Source organism: Aphelocoma coerulescens, chromosome 5, assembly GCF_041296385.1.
Source record: "Aphelocoma coerulescens isolate FSJ_1873_10779 chromosome 5, UR_Acoe_1.0, whole genome shotgun sequence".
NCBI classification, from domain to species: domain Eukaryota; kingdom Metazoa; phylum Chordata; class Aves; order Passeriformes; family Corvidae; genus Aphelocoma; species Aphelocoma coerulescens.
In genome coordinates, this window is record NC_091019.1 from 32,202,661 (window position 1) to 32,217,175 (window position 14,515).

The 14,515-nt window shown below is 41.3% G+C and overlaps 1 protein-coding gene across 6 annotated transcripts in view; it reads right to left on the bottom strand.

Annotated features, from left to right (window-relative positions):
- SIPA1L1 (signal induced proliferation associated 1 like 1) overlaps window positions 1-14,306 on the bottom strand; it is a 208,819-nt gene extending 194,513 nt beyond the window's left edge. For 5 of the 6 annotated variants that reach the window (XM_069017525.1, XM_069017526.1, XM_069017528.1 and 2 more), the window contains exons 1-2: window positions 14,219-14,306; window positions 13,585-13,806 (exon numbers count right to left, since the gene is read on the bottom strand). The gene's annotated coding sequence lies outside the window, so the exon portion shown is untranslated. The remainder of the gene's footprint in view (window positions 1-13,584; window positions 13,807-14,218) is intronic. The other variant, XM_069017527.1, reaches the window with a different exon arrangement.
- Window positions 14,307-14,515: the final 209 nt, after the last annotated feature.

Consider the following 14,515-nt stretch of genomic DNA (forward strand, 5'->3'; position numbering starts at 1 on the left):
CATACTCTTCACAGCAACTTACAGGGCTTTCTGTGCTACTGCTCTTTTCTCCTCCTACTAAGAAACTTAAATGCATTGTGTGGTGCAGCACTTCTTCAGCCCAGTGCTGATTGATGCTGAATGGCTAAAAGAGGGTCAGGCTGACAGATACTGTGACCTAAACTGCAAAACTGTTATGGCAGCCCCAAAAGAAGTTACCCTAGAAGATCTGTGAATCACTGTCATCCAGTATTAGGCCATGCAAATAGTCAGTGAAGGTGAAGAAACAAGTATTCTCCTCAACTCTTAAAGGAAAGAAGGATCAAAGATCTCTAATCTCAGGAGCAACAGAATGGAAGGGAAGCAAGAGCTCACTGCGCCCAGACTGCACATCATAGGGCAGCTGCTGGGCTATGAGAGGCAGCAAGAGGAGTCTGGCCCTGTTACTGCTCCACAGGGTGCCACCGTCCCAGGCAACCAAAGTCAGTACGCAGCTTATTCAAAGATCTTGCCTTCCGAGATGGATATAAGCACTTAGTTTTGCATCTGTACAACAGGAGGAACCTCACATTGCAATCTATCTTCTAGTCAATCTCGAGTTGAAAACTAAGTCATTAAAAATTCTGCTTTACCTGCAGCCTTACTGCCCAACAATCAAAAGCATTACAAGTGCAGAAGAGTCAATCTCTCAAAGTCAGGGTGCCCTTTTTGGATGCTGTCTCATACCACTTGTCCAGTGAGACCCAAAACAATTAGCCTCTGCATCTCCTGTCGAGGTACAAACTGAACCTGTTTAACTTCTCAAACATTACAAAGATTACCAAAAAAATTGAAGGAAAAAAATACTGAAGTTTTGGTCAGACAAGCAAAAGCAAGAACAAAACCTTCTTTCACACTCATTACATCAGCTCTATTCAACCAAGCCTTACAACGCACTTGCCAATAAGCACAGGCAGTGAGAAGGAAGCCAAAAGTGTCTGATGAGAATGAACTGGGAGGACAGTGGGAGGGCAGGATCCCGTTTGTGTTCCTCCTCCTCTGATGTTCACAGAATTTTGCGGGGTGAGCCTTAAAACACTCATACATCTCGGTAGCACAATGAAAATATTCTTCTTGAGGAAAGGTAGTATGAAAAAGTTTCTGGTAACCAGTATTTCAATTTTCAACACTAACACTTGGGGGGGTGGGGGGGGAGTGGTATTTCAAGATACTCCAGGGGGAAGAACGCATTTCCCTGATACAAAGTGATTTCCTCTACCAAAAGCACCACAAAAGCTGCTCACACAGCAGTAGCGCTAACCATACTGGGGGGGAAGAAAGAAAAAGATCTCACAAGACATTTAACTACAGAAAATACTGAGCAACCTAAACACAAATACCACTACAGGCACCCACTATATTTTACTTTCTGTGCATTTTCCAGAAGGAAGACTTGACAGAAATCTATACAGAACAAGCAATTACATGAACTAACAAGGTCTTGGTACCTTCAAATCTCTCTCAGACTTGATATATAAAACTACATACACTCCAGCTGAAGTTCCTCCCATGAAATTGTATTCATCACACAGCTTCTCTGGCAGCTTACAACATCCTTGTGTGTGCTACAGCTCTCACCACTGCTGGGACTCAATCTCACCCACTCATTAGTTTGCTTTTACAAAGACCTGTCGGACACTTTTAGACATCTAAGGGGCTAAACCAAAACCCAGCAAATTCAAAATATTTATGAAGTAGGGGAGGAGAGAGAAGTGTTAAGGAAAAAAAGCAAACTGGAAGGAACACACAGAGCATAACCACCCCAGCTGGCTTCCATACTAAACCAAAAACTTTGAGAGCAACCTTGCCTCAAAGCTGTTATTGGAAATGTGGGATACAGCAACTGCAATCTCAGCAGTGACTGCCATGCAGCACAGAGACCCAAGCTAGCGCTGAGCTAAAGAACACTATCCATGCATTTGTTAGAACCAGACAAAGACTAAAATGGAAAAGCTCCAAGCGACAATGCGAGGCATGTTGGCTGACTCTCACAGGGTGCAGTGTCAGCAAAGACATTCTCTGAAGTACAGCCAGGCAGTACTTCACATGTAACTTTTGAACACAATTCTTTCTGAAGATGTCTCGAGAGCCTACACCAGATATTAATCCAGATTTAAAGGAATACTTTAAAATACATTTTAATGGCCTTAGATTTGACAATTTATATGCATTTTCATGCATTCTGTTTGATTCCTTTTCCAGTTTTATAGACCTTCTCATTCTGTACTGCTACAAGTCAAGATGCACAAGAGCTACCTAAAACAGAGAGGCAGGCAGGCAATTAAAATCCAAGACAATCTATTCCAGCATTACTCTAATTTGTAGCATGCCGGGTACTATGCTGGTACCATTGATCTTCTGACCTTTGAGCTAAAACTGCTGGACTTATGCCAGAACCAGAAAGGTGACAGCCACGTTAGCCCAACACTGTCCCTAAGCTTGAAGAGGAAGGCTGGTTAGCTCACATGCAGTGCTGTGCCACTGCTGTTACATGCTATACACATGCAACCACAAACTCAGCAGAGCGTTACACTGTGCCATGTAGGCACTGAGAGCTAAAGCTATAATAATAAATAAAATAAGTCCAGGGCACAGGTCTGAGCACTAATCCGTAACTGCCATGGTTTTGTTCAAGCTTCCTAAGGGGCCACTGATGTACATGAGATCCCATGAGGCCAGGGACTGCTTGCAGTAAACAGCAGGAGTCTGAGCTGAGCAGAGCCACTCTTGGGAGCAAAAAAGCAGGCTGCAGACAAGTGCAGATGTAGTCCCTGCCTTCCTCTGAGCTAGCTCAAGAGTCTCCAGCACAGCTTTACAGCTAATTATAAATAAATTTGTCCATAGTAGGATGAAATCTAAAGCCCAAGGCAGCTTCTGCTCTGAACACTACTACAGATTTCTCATGTGTGTGTTAAAACAACTTTCTCAAGGGCACCTGAATTTCCTTACTTCACAAAGTCAATGAGGTAAACTAATGAATGAATACAATTACCGTAATGTCACATCAAAATACAATCTCATTAGTACCCATAAATAAATAGAGTGCATGCAATGCAGAGCAGCACAACTATCATGCAACTATGCTGCACCACATTAGTTATCTAGATGATTCTGTATTTTGCCTAAGATGTCCAATTAGGGCTTTGGCCCTTTCCAGTCCATGAAAGTACAGACACAAGTACAAAACACTTACCTAATGTTAATATTTTAATTATCCTATTTGATTCATTTTCATTTTTTTTTTAAATCAAGACAGGTAGAATAGTTTAAAACTAAGTGAGAAGGAGGAATGAGATATAAGGAAATCAAACTTCATCCCAAAAGTAATTTTCTTGCCACTAGTAGAAACCACTTACAGATCCTTCCCCACACAAATACCTTCTTTCCTAGATGCAAAAAAGGAGCAGGTCAGATGATATTAACCTTACCAGAAGCAACAATCTGCTCCTCACACGTAATCATGAGACAGGACAAGTCTCTGTGTTCACAAGACAAGCTAAGGCCCTGAGAAGAGAGTATGCTCAAAGCTGTTTGTTGTTATTAAAACAGTCCTTCCCCTTGCAGCCAAGTCTCTGACCATCCAGTGTCTCAGAAGAGGTGACTGAGACCAGGTGATCCATTCCCAAAGGACAGCTACAGGCTGTAAGCCCTTCTCAATTATCTTTCTCGTGGGGCAATCAAGCAACTTTTCGGTACAGCCATCCACTGAGATAATGACAATAGCTCAATTTCACAAGTAGTTTCATTAACACTGCATATGTTCATCTTAATGACGTTCAGCGCTAATTAACATCGTTATAAACTGAACAGCAGTGGCACTTCAATAGTATCCTAAGTCTCTGGTTCAAAATTTTGAGCACGGGGATAATAAAACACCGACTTGCAACCCACGGTGCCAGTATTCAAGAGCCAAACCTGCTTGAAGCTGCAATGTATTTCAAGAGCTTTGGCATCTCAGCTAAGTACTAAGGTGATAACAAAGAGAGGTTACAGCAAACAAGATAGCCACTGCTGTTAATGTTTTTAAGCCAACAGAACAGTCACTCAGTCCTAACACTAGATTCAAAATAAAAAAAATCCATCACCTTCAGAAGAATTTTTCAACCTGGCAAAATAGCTTTGAACATCTGACACAAAGAGGTTTTTGTACCTCCTTCATCAACAAGAGGAAAAGATTGTACTGCAGAAACCAACCACTATTTAGGGGTATTTTGCATTATACTACATATACCATTACTTCATTTTCAAAAGTACTATTAAACACTAACATAAAATTACTTTACTTGCAAGCACATAACAGCCACATACTGCTGCAGAGCCGAGTTTTTATTGGAACCCGTAAAATGCCACTGAAATAGAGAACACTGTTTCACAAGTCCTCTTGTTTCCCCATGTAAAAATGTGAACATGAAAAACCATACAAGCAGGTACAATGTTTATACAATCCTCATGTAACTTCTCTGTTACAAGGAATAAAGTTCTAATTTGTAGCTAAGTTTCAAAAAAGCATTCATTCATTTAGTTCTGTTTTCTGACAATACCTGGGAAAAAAAAAGCTAAGCATTCTGGAAGAAAGCAGGATCCAAACTTAAGAAACTAGTCAGAATTTCAAGCATTTAGCTTCATTTCTATAGTTGTGCTGATTCTTCTCCCATCTCCCTTCAAATGGATTTTCAACTCTTCTCTCACTTTTAAAGCTAGAAAATGAGACATCTCTGGATCCTTCTTTTGTAAATTGTAACACTTAGGGAAGAGAGGGAGAGAAGGGAGAGGCAGAAACAGATTATATAATTCACTTGCTCATACAGTTTTAGCTAGGGTATTTAAACACAAGTCTAAAAATTGCTTTTTCAGTACTATTCTCTACCAAAAAGCACTAGCCATGCTAACTCTGAATATTTCTGGATTGCTTTTATCCTCTCCAGCTGTTCACAACACTACCTTCCAATATGTTCCAAACAACTAAGTGATCAAAGCATTACTTGATTTAAATTTGTCCACTAGATCTCTGTTTCACCAATTACTTCTTCAAGTTTGACCCTTGTTACTTCTAATTACTTTTTCCTATTGCTCATAACTGAAAGATTAAATGAGGATTTTATCTAAGAATTCCTTCAACTGCTCCTGAATTTTTGTACTTGTAACAGTTTGTGAGGTCTGTCTATTTAGCCCTAAGTTACTTATAGCCCCACTTCAAGAACATAAAGACACCTGTCACCTAAAGACTGCACCATACTTGGGAATATTTGATGACTACTATCAATTCCTTTGTGAGTTTTTTTAAGTGAAGTGCAGGTTTACAAAAATAAGGAACAGTTAAGCTCTCTTCCCTCACCCAGCACTTCAGAAATTTTCTATCTCTGGGCTCTCTGTGTTTCTGCAAGAGGCAGTGTTTACCTTGCCTATAATTATCTTGCCTGTAGCCAGCTCTACACAGCTGCAATTAAATGAATTAAAATGACTGCTTCCCCCTGCCCCTATTTTCAGAACTGATGCATTATATACTTCAGTTAAAAAGGACATTCACAATATGTGCCCTCTTGCCCTTGGCAGGCATGAAGTTGTTGGCAGTTTGAGGCAAGTCATTACACTTAACATGCACAAACAAAAAGATACTTCAACTATGCAAGAATGAAAAACCTCAATTGAGTTGCTCAGGTATGTAAAGTACCAACTTATATGCTAAAAAATTATATTTAATGATGTCAACAATCAGTAGATAATGACTAACTTCTGTTAAAATAACCAGGATGAGCACCCTTCGCAACATTTAATTACTGCTTATTATCACACCTTTGTTTTACAGGAGATGTACTTTAAATTACCAACAAATTTGAAAGTCTTTACTGCATCAACACTACATATACAAGTGATTAAATCTAGAATACACAGTACACTGTTGCATGTTCACACCCAATTCCAATACTGTTGTTTGGACACAGAATAATATTTCCCTGTTCTCAAATGCTATCTAGCACATTAATTAACCTTAAAAAATTTCCAGCTGAAAACAGAAGTACAATAGTACAGAACCCAAATAAAGTCCTGATGATTTTAGCACATGATAAAAACCCCTGTGAAGTTCTGCAGATCTTCTGGCTTTACCTGGATAGGGAGGCAATTGTATAATAAGGCAAGAATTAACTTAAAGCTCTCAAATTATTCCGCAGTGCATACCCCACAGTTCAAATAGCAGAGTGGAAGTGTCTGTGGCAGGTGCTTCTCCAGACTACTACAAACACTCATGCACTGTACAGGCAAGCCCTAAAAACCCGCAGAACCTAATTTTTTTTTTAAAAAAGCCTTCTCAATTTGAAATGGATGGCATGTTTTAAGATGATATTAGCATTTTCCTTTTGTGTATATTAACAGAGGCATCCTAGCAAAGATTCTCCTACCATCTCTGTATGGCAATGCAATAAACAGTACTAGATTTGGAAATTCCCAGAGCTGTGTCAAGTACTAGTCAATGACTACCCTGCAAGACAATGCAGAAGTCAGGGTGGGGGAGGGGGATTAAACAAAACTAGAACTGACTTTCTGTCAATACTTCCTTCTTCAAAGACTGCAAAAGAAAGGCAAAAGAAGGGGAAGAGTCAAGGAAAAAAAACATCCAAGGAAAGGATAAACTATGTTAATAGCTTTTACATAAGTATCTCCTTTTTTCCTCACTTCTAAATGTTTTCTTTCACAAAAGCTGTGGGAAAGCATCATGTTTCGCTCTTTCCTCCAGCTGCTGTATAATCAATACAGTGCAGTCTATTGAACTATTTTATTCTGATTCATACAACAAGCTGTTAAATACATTTGGAAAGTAGATAATCAGTGCCAGTACCATGTCATTCATGGAGATATGTTTATTTTCAAGGCATTAAAATGCTAAACCATAACTTTCTTCTGCACAATTATGCAGTTCTTCTGCATGGACTGAAAGCATAAAATCCTATTTCAGCCCTTCCAACTTGAAAAGAAAAAACTTCTAGAAATCTCAACTGCATCCAGCAGAAGGAGGGAAGGCCCTCTAGGATTTATTTGTTTAGGTTTAGTATTGTCTATTTGGCACATAGAAAAATATTCCAAAAATAGTATCAAACATTTTAGCTTTTAAAAATTAAAAAAAACCTATGATTGGTAATTCCAAAAGTGAGGAGAGAAGCCTTGTCCACAAAAACGAAAGAGATCTTTAAACAGTTCAGAGATAAGAACTGTAATGACTTTTATGTAGCACTAACACACTTAAGCCTGCAGTGTGAGTTTCATCACCCATTGTCTTCTTTAATTTTTAAACATGCAGACAAAGTTATGTTACACTTCAGAAATGCAAAAAAGAAAAAAATAAAGTCTGATCTTTGCCACAGTTTCTTCAGCAAGAGCAAATTTGTGCTGTGGCCCTGCCAAAAGGCAAACGTTCAAGAGGTGTATGTTTTTGCTTACATGAGTCTCTTGAGGGAAAATAAATACATAAGTAAACACACAACCCACTGCCCCCCCTGCATGTCCAGAGATAAAGGAAACGGTTTCTTGTTGCAGGTTTGCAACCTGAGAGCCACCAGCGGTGGTGCTGCTACCCCTGCAAGAGACACAAAATAGGCTGGACACCAAAGGAAAAGTGTTTCATATTAGTTTAAAAAAAAGCTTGCTATAAGGATGGTTTTCCTTTTTTGAAGTTGTTTAACCTGTACCTACAATAGCATTTCCAAGAGCAGTGCCCTCTGAGGAGCCCTCCAGCTATCACCAGCTAGCAGCCTGCAGAGCCCACAGAGGCTCAACCCAGGAGTCCAAGCTCCTGCTGGAGCAGGGCTGGCTGCCACAGCGCTCCCAGTGGCTCAGGGCTTTGTCCTGTCAAGCTTTAAAGTCTCCAGTGATGAACATTCACCAATCACTCCGGGGTGGTCTGTTAAATGCTTTGTCACCCTCAGAATGATTTATGTTAATTTCTATAGGTTTTTCTGGTGTGTATAAACTGGAATTCTCCTGGAGAAAACTAAGCTAAAAATCCCTGTCCAGAAGTTCACCAAATGTGGCCCAACACTTAATGGCCAGAGGTTCAAGCCAACAAACCACATCTGTGTTGTGAACATCCAATTTAGGAGGCCAAACTAAGTTCTGTCTGAAGTAAAATTACTCAAATACAAAAAATTTTGATCTGGGAGACTTGATGCCCCCACCTTCAGCCAGAGACCCATGTCTACGCTGCCAAATTATTTGCTATAGTAAGACCAAGTGACAAAACCATGCATATAAACAGCAATTTTGAAATCAAATGGAAGTACTGTTTGAAACAAAAAGAAAGGAAAAAAGTTAAATACCAGGAAATAGCCTCTCACATAAACAACAATCGTCACAGATCTGCACCAAATACTTCCAATGACACTGTGAATGCATTTTGAGTGAACAAGTAAGACCAGTAGCTTCCAATAAAAACAACACAAAAATAAAATTGCAATCATTTGAAAAAGTTCCAAGAACAATGTAAAAATGTTCTTGGGGCTAAGCTGTGGTGCTCTGTTGCTGGCTGGGGTTAAACCACAACAGCAACCTTTGGTCAAATATACAAAGGCATGTCTTAAAAGTGTCTGTGAGTCTCTAGAGAGCTGTCTGTATGACCACCAACAAGAAAACCCGAGAGATCTATCAAAGCTGCTGACGTGAACAACCGGCATACGGAAAGTTCTGCCACCACAGCAGTCATTTTACAGATATTATCTGCCACTCTTACAAAAAGTTCTGTATTAATCCTATTTCTCATCACATCAGCATACAATAAGCCTGTCATTATTTATTCAAAAGTCAAAAGACAATTTACTTAGCTGATGGTGCTGTAAAACGCATCAGGACTCGAGAAACTCCGAGAACAGAGCCATGCTACACAAGGAGCTCTTGGCACCACCTGGAACCCCACCATCCACTGCACACAGACAGGCAGCAAGGCAGGCTACAGAGCAGAGGAAGAAGCTTGGCAATTTCCCCCACCCAGAAAAGTAAACCTTAAAATCCACAAAACAATCCAGCCAAGTACATTAAACATAACTAAGTCTCACCAACAGGCAGACCCAACACACAACTTTTCTTGAAGTTATGCTCAACTTCTGACCCATACCTCCTAGCAGCCTGGAAGAACTTGTTTCCTGATGACGGCCAGTTGAGGGTTTTTAATTCACTATAACATCACCAATTAGGAAAAATAGGATATATTTTAGGGTTAACTGAAGAAGCTTTCACTAAATTAAAAGTCCATGTTAAAGCACAAGTTCAAAGTCAACACATATCTCACAGCCGCAGTAATAAAATAACAACCAGTCTCTCCGAGGTTTATGTGAGTATTTTGAGGTACAATTCCTGTTACCTCAAAAAGTAAATAAACAACACAAAATTTTAAAACCCCCAAAAGCCATCTGAGCACTGAAGGTAAGCCATATGGATTAATGAAGAACAATCCAACTTTAAACCAACTATATGACACATGCCAGTAGCTTCTTAACTTTTGAAAACTTGTAAAATAAAACTTGGTCGTCAAAAATCACTCCACTAATCACTACAATCCATCTGAAGAAAGCATTCTTCCCATTCTACAGAGCCTAAGACCAAAAGTAAAAGTATTAAAACATCAAAAAAAACATAAAAAATTCTAAGTGCCTCTCAGGCCTAGGCATGAACCACTAGTCCCAGTAACAACTCTTCCTTCTCTATTATACACATTCAGAAAAGTTGTTCTACTCAACCATGCATTTTTCAGGAACTTGATCTCTCTTAAAAAGAGACATCCATCCACTCTGCAGGGAACAAGAGCTATGACTACTGCACTGCAGCATCCAGCATGAGCTCAAGTAGTACAAAGACACAGCTTTGCAGAACTCCACTCTACTTACAAACTCAGACTCTTGAAAGAACCATGACAAATACTTGGTTAGCAATCATACAATTCAGAAGTTATCAAGATTATGAAAAGTGTTCTGTCTCTGCATTCAAAAGAAATGCTCTTTAAAACATGCTTCCATAAAGAAAACAAAGACTTGTGAATACTTAGCCTCACTTAACATTTAACATAAAAGACATGTGGCAGAACTAAATCAAGTAACTCACCCAGTAAACTGGTGCCACAGAATGCAATATTAAAGAGACTGAGACGATGACATAATTTAGCTTTACATATGCAAAAACAGACATCTAAAACCATTTTATCTGCTGATTCATATTCAAAAACACAGTGGAAAAAACCAAACAGTTCTAGTCTCTGCAACTCCTAACGGGCTTCCCAAAGGCCAGAGTGCAAAACTACTATCAAAGCTAACACCAAAACTGCTACAGACTGTGTTGCCAGCTGCATAAGAATTAAAAATCAAAATTAGTCAAAGCCACAAAATTATTGTCATTCACCCTCACCAATGGCCATAATCTGCAGGTTTACAATCGAGCCTTCAGTTCATCATTGCTGGCAAGGCTGCACCCCCAAAAAACATTGATTGCCATTCATTAGAGAATATCTCAAGTCACATAGAGCCATCAAATCCCACTTTATAAACCTCCAGCTTGAGAGTCCTCATTCAAACATTTCACTGCACTCTGTGAAATATAAAGCTTAGACTATTTAAAAGCTGCTGCAATTTAGAGATATACTTTAAATCAAAGTCCCTGAAGTCAAATCTCCCTGGAAACATAAAATACAGAACAATATAACACTTTTTTTCACTCACAGAAAGATACTGAACATATGATTAATTTTACATGCCAGATCAACAAAATCCTCACCTAGCAGTTCTTAATTGTGTATTTACACTGATAAAAGAAATAACTGCACTTACTATTGCTGTATTCGTGTCATAACTTATTAACAAGTTAAACAAACAGCTTTCAGAATAAATGAATAAAATAAAACCTACAATACAGATAAAGAAGTAAACAGAGCACAGATATTAAAAAAATTAAGATAATTAAATCATGCCTTATTGAGTTTTAAAATATTTAAATTAAAGAGCTGGTGAGAAATAAAAGGAATCTGCCTGAAGCCAAGGAAACAACATGTTTGCCAAATAGCCAACACTTAGGGTCAATGAGAATAAATTTCAACTTCTGAAAATGTCAGCATTAGGGAAATCAACTTGTGTGACTGAAATTTTGATGAAGGCAGAAGCTCTGCTTCTCTACCCCAGTAGGGCATCCAGGATTTCTAACCAGTAGCAGTAAGAACTCAATAGCTTGTAGCAATCCCCTTGCTGAAGGGATTAAACTACTGATATGGAGAAAACTGTTCTTTTTTCTTCTCTACAATAGACATGCTATAGGACAAAACAGAGGAACAGAAAAGAAATTCAACTGGGCCTCAACCCTTTCTCTTACTAGCCTACCTCACACTTTCCCAATGTATTTCTAAAATTATCCTCATGACCTTACTGAAATTCAAAATAACCAGCTGGAATATTTTATGTTCTTAAGTTTTGTTCTCCTATCTTAGAAATAAAAAATTGTAGCAAAACTAATAGATCTGAAATAGACATTTTAAAGGATATATTTGAGACAGATTTACAAAACTGAGAAGACAGTAAGAGCTACACAAGAACAAAATGCTCCCAAAGTGCCAGAAGAATGCTTATAAGCATGATGAAAGAAAAAAGAACTCCTTGAAAACTGCAGAAGGGAGAAGAGGCCACATTTGGACATGGTTTTTAAAACAACAGCTATCCAAAAGTTAATCCCAAACCTTAAAATAACATTTCAGATCAACATGGGGGGGGGGGGAGCAACCTCTTCAAGTAGAGCCAATGATGTCCAACTGAAATGACAATAATACCTTTTATTGTAGAAAAAATAGATTATTAATTACATGTCCCTATATCAAGTCTTCACTCACGGCTGCAGCTCCACCCTTTCACAGGTCTGTGTCAGTGCCTGCCTCTACACCTGCTAGCTTTTTTCATCAAGCAAATTTTTGCAGCCCTACAACAGTCAGAGCTGACATCCCATTTTGCTTCTGACTTCATGATCTAAGAGGTTTTACGAACCACAACTGAGAGCTAAGCATGCCTATCCCAAATAGCAATGATGAAACTAAGCATTTTATTAGCATCAGTAATACCTTCTTAATGCAATGTTGAGCAACTAAGTGCACATCCTTTAATCAACTGGCCATAAATAAACACTTAAAATGGCAAAAAAAATCTTCTGTCCCTAGCTTCCTATCACCAAAATGAGACATAGTATATACACAAAACATTCAATCATAAAAATTCTCTTTTTAACTTTACCTAAATAGAACCTATGGGGTTGTTCCTTTAAAACCAAGAAAAAATTACTGTGAAGTTCCCACACTGTTTCTACATTAATAATTGGTACAGCATCTGATGGCCTAAGGCATAAAAGCCCTGACATTGAAACACAAGTTAGAGATCTCTCTCTCTATGATTACAATTGCCACACACTTCTACCTTAATACATTCACATCTCTCTCACCACTTCAGCTGAAGAGGAATGGAGTCTAGCCCAGCAATACATTCCAAATAAATAACAACCAAACTCTCCACCTGAGAGGACACAGATACTTGCTACCCAGTTAGTACCTGCAGCAAAAACTCTTTTCCCATTTACAAAACTGGTTTATCCCTTAATTTAAAGGAAACAAGTGCTTAATCCCCATAGTTAGAAAAAGAAAAAAAAACCTAGAAATCAAAATTCCACCATGAAAGGGGTGCTTTCTAAAAAGAACACCAATCTTGGTTCATCCATAAAGATCTGGAACCGAATGAAATCCAACACCTTTACTCTGAAGACAAATTTGCATTGTATTATTAACTAGGGCTCCGTGCTCACAGATTCACCTCATTCATTCAGCATGCAGTAACGGAATCATTAAAGCAGCACCACTAAAATTTTTTAAAGCGATTTTGCAGGCAAAAATTCTAAACACGATCTGGTAAGTAGTATATTATCCAAAAAAATGCCTCTGTTTTATTCCACGGGTTAAAACGTGCCTCCTCAATCTAAAACATACAGATGCTGTGGCCAAGGTTATACAAGGAGATCTTCATTAAGTTGAGCAATTCCCATTTTGTATCACTGCTTTACCAGACATGAATGAGTGCACTCCTTATTAAATGAACTGAAGCTGCATCACAGCTACCCAGTACAAATAACACAGTTATTTTTAAATACAGCATGAGAACGTTAACATCAGGACTTCATGCAATACAGAACGGGGGAAGAGCAAAGAAACTCGGCTTAGGAAGGTAGCCTTCTCATCTACCTTTCCTTGCTTCTTCACCTCCTCTTTCCTCCCCATAAGATTCAGTTTAAGGCATTCCCTGTTTTCCCACTTCTCCAGGCTCCTAGTGAAGAAATCAACCATCCGCAAACATTTTGTTCCTCCACCCCCACCTCGTCAGCAGAGCATCCAGAACATCCCCACCGGCACTGCCACCAAATCACCTAATTGTTATCATTGCTGCGGTCTCAACACCGGCTCGGAACAAAACCAGTCCGACTACACCCTCGCTGGCTATAAAAAGTAAAGAAGGGGTAAAAAAAAAAAAAAAAAAAAAAAAAAGGAAAAGAAAGGGCTTAAGTGCAACTTACAGCGGCGAACAAGAGACAAGTTATCTAGCGAGCCGTGGAGGCGAGCGGCGAGTGCCGCTCCGGGCCGCGGGGGAGCGCGTCCCCCGCCGCAGGGCGCCCTCGGCGCGGCCGCCTCCGCACGGACACGCAGCGCGGGAGCCGCCGCCGCGGAACGCAGCGGGCCGGGCCGCCGCCGCTCACCGCCGCCTCCGGCCGCGCTGCTCCCGCTCGGGGCTGCCTTTCCTGCGGAGAAAAAAGACACAAATCCGAAACCTAGCACCCGGCACGGCTCGCTGCGGGGCGACCCACGCCCGACCCGCCCCAGGGCTGCCGGCACGGCGGGCTCCCACCGCCCCGGGAGGGCTCACGGCGGGCGCCCCCCGCCCGGCTCCGGGCGCTGCGGCGGGAGGGAGCTCAGAAGGCCACTTTCACCCGCACCCCGCTGCCCTCGCCTCCGTTAAGCCCGGGGCGGCGGCTGTCGGGCTGGGGGCCGCGCAGCCCCGGGGCTGGGGGGCCGATACCCTTCCCCCGCACTCACAGCCGCACACCCTCTTCGGCCAGCGGCACGCCGGCTCCCCACGGTCGGCTCCGCGGCAGGAAGAAGGGGGCGCGGCGCGCAGCCCGCCCCGGCTCGGCGCTCCCGCTCGCAACTCACCCAACAAAGTTGCTGCGGCGGCTGCCGGCGGCTCCGCTCCGCTTGCTCGGCTGGGCTGGGCTGAGCGCGGTGCTCCCCGCCCGCGCAGCCCGGGATGAGCTCACCCCGCGCCCGCCCCGCCGCGCTCCGCCCGCCGCCGCTCTCGCGAGAGGGGCCGCCCCGCAGCCCGCCCGCGCTCCGGCGGCGTTCCCGTGGCAACAGCCAAGCGCCGGGCCCAGCGGGCGGCTCAGGGCCGCGCCGAGCTACCTGCGTTTTGATTGACTTCTTACCATTTTGGTATTTACATCACTTTCCAGC